Source organism: Rhinatrema bivittatum, chromosome 1 (genome assembly GCF_901001135.1).
Source record: "Rhinatrema bivittatum chromosome 1, aRhiBiv1.1, whole genome shotgun sequence".
Lineage (NCBI taxonomy): Eukaryota > Metazoa > Chordata > Amphibia > Gymnophiona > Rhinatrematidae > Rhinatrema > Rhinatrema bivittatum.
The window spans coordinates 635,021,021-635,028,620 of record NC_042615.1 but is presented as its reverse complement, the minus strand read 5'-3'; positions in this window follow the sequence as shown (position 1 = coordinate 635,028,620).

Here is a 7,600-nt window from a genome sequence, read left to right as displayed (position 1 = left end):
ATGTAGATAAGGCAACAAAAGGTCACCAACAGAGCTATAAAACTCAACTGATAGGCCATCGGGTCCTGGTGATTTGCACTTAAGGAGGGAACCATAGTTTGCTGAACTTCCTTAAAATAGGCTGGTCCAACTTTTCTCTGTTAGACACTGAGAGGGTTAGAGGTGGTAAGGAAGCCAAAAAAGTCAAAAGAGAGGAATTTGAAGGTGAGGACTCAGAACTATACATAGATGAAAAAATGAATCTAAAGTGTTCTAAAATTTTGGCATCTTTACATACAGTGTGGAAATCATCAATCTTGAGCACCAAAATTCTCTAGCGATGGATTTGTTGTTTTAACTAATTGGCAAATATCCTCCTACTCATATTTTTCTCTGGGTACTAATAAGCAATTGGCAGAAAAATGGAATGACCAGCTCATTCACATAGCAGTTTTTTGTAAGAATATTTAAGCCTAAGAAGTGATGGAAATATGCTGACTGGAAGTGTTGTGCTTCCAAAAGAACAATTTCCTTTTCCAGTATATAAAGCTCCACCTGCCATTCTTTCTTTTTAAATGCACTTTAGCTGAAGATGTGTCCATGAATGATGGGTTTGAAGGTATTCCATACTGACTAAATGTTGCGCCAGGTGGTGGACCCTTGGCCTAGTGCAGGACTGGTAGGCTCCCTGGTCAGACCCAGAGAGCACCTGCCACCAGGAGGCGGAGCACAAGAGGAGACAGAGGCTAGCTGGAGCTTTCCCACTAGCAATCCTATGTATCCCCAGGTTGAGCCCTTGGTATCCAGGCCACCTGGTCTTAGGTGGGCCTCGCAGGATCGCCTTGATAGGAAGTTCAGGGGTGTGCCCACCACGATCAAAGGTGCGCGGCCGATACTCAGACTAGAAGTCCTGAGTGCCTGAGAAGGCCAGAAGAGAGTCTCTGAATGTATGGCAAAGATCAAGGCCAGATTCAAGGAAGTGTGGTCAGCCAATGCAAAGGTCAGAGCCTGTAATCAGTCCATGGATAATCAGGCACAGCAGGGTTCAGTTCCCAGTAGTCAGTCCATGGATAGTCAGCCAAAGCAGAGGTCAAGTTCCAGGAGACAGTCCGACTTTTTCGAGTTCAGGCAGAGGTCAGTTCCAGGCCGCGTGCAGACGTGGTTGGTAATCAGGCAGAGATCAGTTCCAGGCAGCGTGCAGATGTGGTCGATAATCAGGCAGAGGTCAGTTCCAGGCAGCGTGCAGACGTGGTCATAGAACAGGCAGAAGGTCAGAGGCAGGCAGCGATCAACATAGTCAAAGGGAAGCTGAGGTCAGTACCGAGAAGACAGTCTGAAAGGCACTACCTGTTAGCAGTTAAGGTAGTTGTGGGTGGATCCTTGGGCCAGTGGCAGATGACCACGCCCCCGGGGAAAGATCCCGAGAGGGACCACTGGTCAGGCTCAGAGTATGGAGACAGACACATACTAGTTCTTTTATTCAACAGTATATGGAACCACCAGAGGTGGCAGTAGTGAGCTGGAACACCCGGCTGGGCTGTAGTCCCTCAGATACTGGAACAGCGATCCTGGATAACTGAGCTGTAGAGAAACTGAATACAGTGAGTACGCATGGTATGCAGAGTTCAGAAACTGAACCTTGATGGTGACACTCACACAATAGTCTCTTAGAAGTAGCCCAGGAGCTGGAAAGAAGTAGGCCCTCGAGGAGCGAGTACCTGGTTCCATGGAACGCTCAGAGAGAGATGGTAACTCACTGGTGTTGTAGGCAGCAATGACTTCCTGGCATAAGTAGTATTCAGTAGCAAGTCCAGGTACGAGAGCCCTCGAGGAGCGAGTACCGGTTCCAGACTGCGATCTGAAAAGCAAAGAGAAAGCGAGGCCCCTGAGGAGCGGGTACCCCTGGTAAGTCCAAGGAGGCAGAGTAGCAAGGTATGCGGAGAGCGAATCCCATCCACCGATACCTGGAGGAAAGCCCATGTAGACCTAGTCCTTGCTAACTCGATTAGTTAGCGATTTCAGAGACCTTAAATATCCGGTGGAGATGATGTCACTTCAGGGGGACGCCCCTGAGGTTTGCGCCACTGCTGGTACTTGAGTCAGGGCTGCGCCGCATGCATGCCCTTAGGCTGCTGGGAAAGATGGCGGAGTGCGGCGTCTAGCCAGTCCGGGGACGCCAGAGGAGAACGGTTTGATGACGCCACGGCAGCCAAACTTCCAAAAGGCAAAGAGGGAGTCTCCAAAGAGGTACGGTGGGCGTAGTGGAGACGTCGGGCAGTGACGGTCGCAAAACTACCTGGGGAGACGAGGAGACAGAAGGACATTGGAACAGATGGAGGCTGGAACAGGACTGGAACAAGACTGGAAAAAAGGCTGGAACGAGACTGGAACATAGACTGGAACGCAGAGGCAAACTAGAAATAACTAGGATCGACCCGATTGCCAAGGCAAGGAAGTCAGCGCAGGAGCTTCCTGTTATAGTACTGTCAATCAAGGTGTGCCGCGGAGCTTGGATCAGCCCCTGGCCCTTTAAGGTGCTGGGCAGTCCATGTGTGCGTGCGCCTAGGGGCGGGGCTGACGCCATGGAGGATGCCGAGCCCCGCCGTGAGGCCTGGCTGGATGATGAAGGTCCAGCGACCGCCGCCGCGGGACACCAAGGCCTAGCTGTGCTTGCCACCACTGCAGGGGAGGATGACCCTGGACCCTTGGGAGCGCTGGAGAGGTGAGCAGGCCCAGGCGCGGGCCGAGTGCGGACTGGACATGCAACACTAAATTGAGATTTTTCATTACAGTTGACTATAAAATATTCTGTGTGTTCCTTTTTAAAAAGTGCAAGAAATTGAGTGTCTTCCAATAAACTGATGTTAAAGGACCAACCTTTGTTGGTCAGGGATGCCTCAGACCAAGATAATGATGTTGATATAGCTGCGTGGTCATAAATGAGAATAAGAAGGATGCATGTCTCTGTGACTGCAGGTAGAAGGGTGCCCAACATTAAAAAAAATAGTCTATATGAGAGTAAGATTAATGTGGAAAGGAATATAACATGAAATCTCTGTCAGTCACGTGTAGAATTTGCCAGGGATCAATAAAGCTGCATTGCAATTGTAGAGAAAGGATGGCTTGTGATCTCCTGTATTTGCCTTTGCATATGGATTGTCTGTCCATGAAAATGTCCATGGGCTAGTTGAAATCACCTCCCAAGAGTATGTCTACATTAGGAAATTCTTAAAGCATAGTAGTGATGCAATTAAAACATTTTGGAAATTTTACATTGAGGGCATAGATGTTGAACAGAAGGAGAGGTTTATTTTGAATCTTAAGTAGAGACCAAACCCAGCTGCCTTGTGTATCTGCTGCTGTTGATATGTGTTCATCTAGAGATTTGGCTATATGAATCACCACCCCATTCTTTTTGTGCACACCTGGGAAGAAAAGCACTGTCCTAATTCAACCTCACTGGAGTTTAAGAGATTCTACATGCAAGAGGTGTGATTCCCACAAAAAGCAAACATCCAGATGATGAGTTTTGAGACATGAGAGTTCCTTCATTTGGCAGATAGGATGGTTGAAACCATTTACATTTAAGGAAATACAGACTAAATTAGCCCTTGTGGTAATACTCAGGCAGTCTATATATCTAGGAGCTCAGTGCCGTATGGGATAAAAAAAAATTATCAAGAATCATGTTGATAGTCAAAGCTGGTGAAAAAGGGCCATAAAAGCCAACAGAAATGCCATGCCAACTGTAGAATATGGCAAAGAGGAAAAACAACCTATTATGGTTTGTGGCCATGGGTGGGGTAGTTGCAGATCACCCAGTAATACATGCAATAACGATCTCACAGCAGGACATGAGCCATCAAAGAGTTGTGAGAAGTAACACCTCTTTCATGCAAAGATGTCAAAGATCAAAAAGAATAAATCAATTCAGGTATTCATTGCTTCAGGAAGGTTAGCTGTTGTAAAAAGGATTGAAGCTCTTCCAGAGAAGTGAAATGTCATATATTATTATGCATGGTGGCACACATGAAGGCTGTATAAAGAAGAGCAAATTGTGCTCTAACTTGTTTGAGCTGATGCTTGCAATGCTTGGTTGCCATTTTAGTGAGACCTGGTACAAAAAAAGAATACAGTTGCCATCATTAGACAAGAATGGCTTTTTCTGTGCCACTGCAAGGATGTTTAAGACTTGAGGGTGTTATAAGAATTTTAGTACTACCAATCGGGGATATCTAGCAAATTTCAGGGGCTGCAACGGAACTCTGTGGGCCCATCCAGTTTCTATCTAGTGGGAAGGAAATTGAACGCCAAGATATGTTGGAATCATGGAAGTTAAGTTAGATTTGTACCTTCAATTACTTCCTTGAGCCCCAGAATCCAAATATTATTCTGGCAATTCCATCTGGCTAAGTCTTCTATGTCTCATTGTAATGCTTCCAGCTTCCCAGCTGTACACTGTAGCTGCGTCATTGATTCTATCATAGAAGTGTGACACTCTAGGCCATCTGTGCATTCCATGAAGAAGAGTTTTGTTTCAGGTCTGCCACTTCACTTTAATAGCACATGTTGTTTCTATATTCAGTTTCAGTATTTATTTGAAATGCTGAAGAAGTTCACTCTTGACAGCGTCTTGCTGCTGTGGCACACTCTGCTTCAGTGTCTGGTGCTTCTTAGGTGAAGGAGGGTCATGTTTAGATCTTTTTGAGCCAGACACAATTGCTTCTACTTTGCCACTCTTGATGCCAGACATATTGAGACAGAAGGAATGCTTCCTATCACAGAAAAAAAAAAGAAATAATTAATGTTCAGTGTCCTGCTTTACAAATGATCCAAAGGATCATGCTTTACAAATGATCCAAAGGATCATCTTTCCAGAGCTCATAGTTTCCCAATGGCTGTGCACATTTCTAATGGCCATCATAAGAACATAAGAACATGCCATACTGGGTCAGACCAAGGGTCCATCAAGCCCAGCATCCTGTTTCCAACATTGGCCAATCCAGGCCATAAGAACCTGGCAAGTACCCTATTCCATGTAACCATTGCTAATGGCAGTGGCTATTCATACAACCATCCTCCTGATGTAGGCCATAGCTTCAGTGGTTGCAACTTTCTTTGTAGATTCTTCTGGCTTTGTCCTTCTCAGGAACAGTCATTTCAATATCTTTCAGCGACTACATGTCTCAATTCGTCGTTCGGCCCCATACTCAGACATGATGACTCATTTGCATGTCAGGACCACTATGCACCTTCTGCAGTGGTTTCTATGGCTTCAGTTCACCATTTGTAATGTGTTTTCTAGCTCTTGGTGCTTTTGGATGTTCCTGCCAGTTTTATTGCTCTTTTCACATTGCCTTGGGGGTATTCATTTATTTATTTATTTATTTGATTTATATTCCGCCTTTCAGATACTTGAAAGCAGATTACATTAAGGCACTATATGTTCATGCCACTGTTTGTATTGCTTAGCCCTCTCATGGAGCCTTTGGCTGTTAGTGTTAGCTCTACTTTTCCTCTTTTATAGTGCCATGAGGTGTTTCTGCCACTGTTGATGCAGCTTTAACCCTTTCATGATGACATATAGGGGCGGATTTTCAGAGCCCTGCTCGCCTAAATCCGCCCAAAACCGGGCGGATTTAGGCGAGCAGGGCCCTGCGCGCCGGTGAGCCTATTTTACATAGGCCTACCGGCGCGCGCAGAGCCCCGGGACTCGCGTAAGTCCCGGGGTTCTCCGAGGGGGGCGTGTTGGGGGCGTGTCGGGGGCGGGCCCGGTCGTCGCGGCGTTTAGGGGGCGTGTCGGCAGCGTTTTGGGGGTGGGTACGGGGGCGTGGCTACGGCCCGGGGCGGTCCGGGGGCGTGGCCGCGCCCTCCGTACCCGCCCCCAGGTCACGTCCCGGCGCGCAACAGGCCCGCTGGCGCGCGGGGATTTACTTCTCCCTCCGGGAGGCGTAAATCCCCGGAGAAAGGTAAGGGGGGGGTGTAGACAGGGCCGGGCGGGTGGGTTAGGTAGAGGAAGGGAGGGGAAGGTGAGGGGAGGGCGTTAGAGGATTCCCTCCAAGGCCGCTCCGATTTCGGAGCGGCCTTGGAGGGAACGGGGGTAGGCTGCGCAGCTCGGCGCGCACCGGCTATACAGAATTCATAGCCTTGCGCGCGCCGATCCAGGATTTTAGTGGATATGCGCGGCTCCGCGCGTATCTACTAAAATCCAGCGTACTTTTGCTGGTGCCTGATGCGCCAGCAAAAGTACGCCTATTCGCGTTTTTTGAAAATCTACCCCATAGTGTTCTTGCACCATAAACTATTTTCACCCAAGGTGCCATTTGCACTAGAGCCAGCTCTGATTGTAGTGAGAGACCTTTGAAGCTAAACACAATGTTGAATGACACTTAGGAGTGAAGGATATGATAAAGAATAAGAGACAAGACTATACTGGGCCTTCTTGGTGTATGATGTCGCTGAGTGGATACCCCAATGAAAGTGATCCATATTAGCTAAAAATCTCTTGCTAAAAGAAGGCTGATAGGCAATGTTTTGAAGTGTCTTGGCAATGACCTTCACAGTTTTAGAATAAAATACTAATGGCATAGAAGATGTGTTAGTCCTAATGGATATGTTCACTAAATTCATGTTGGCCATTCCCACCCAGAATCAGATGGCAAAAACCACCGCTCAAATGGACCATACATTATGGATTCATCGCAAGATTGCACTCTGACCAGGGTTGAAACTTCAAGTTTACTATGATAAATGAACTTTGTAATATTTATGAGATATCAAAGTGCAGAACCAGCCTGTACCACCCTCCAGGAAATTCTGGAATACTTAAACAGGATCCAGGAAATGGGTAGAATATCCAAGTGTGTTTGCCTACAATAGCCATGAGCACAGTTGTTGGTATGTCTCATTCCTTTTGCTGTTAGGGTGGGACTTAATGCTACCATGGGATTTGCCGGTCAAATCTGTAAATACTGCAGATTCTGACAAACTGGATGGCTGGGTTTGGTAGCACCAAGAGTGCTTACAGCAGCGTGTAAGATAAAAAAAAAATAATCCCAGAGAAGGGGAGAAACTGCAAATAAGTTCTTTCATAAAAGGGAAAGAGGCACTCTGATTCAGGTGAAAGACAGAATATTCTTAAGGGAGAATCAGTTCAGGGGCTGGCAAAAGATACAGGACATATGGTAGGAAACCCCATATCAGATGGTTCATGTATATGAACTGTGCCACTAGATGCTTTTCTAGTGGTTTAATTAAATTGGTTCATTGAAATCAACTGAAAATGTTGACTTTCCCATATTTAAAATCTAGAATTGATGACTGAAGAACGTTTTTGTAAGCTAGATCACCTTGAACCTGAACCATGCTCAGATTCTGATCAGGACAGGGAAGAATAGAGAGAAATAGTCTGGACCCTGCTAAGGAAACCAAATGGTCTACTGAGAAGTAGAGATGTGCTTCGTGTTTTGCTACCGGGTCGTTTTTTGACTCGGATACTTCATGGTAAAGTTCGGTTTTCCCCGTTTAGTTTTTTTGAAAAAAAAAAAAAACTAAACAGGGAAACCGAAACCGCGCCAAAAAACAACGCGGGAAAACAAAGCTAAAAAAAAACCCCCACCTC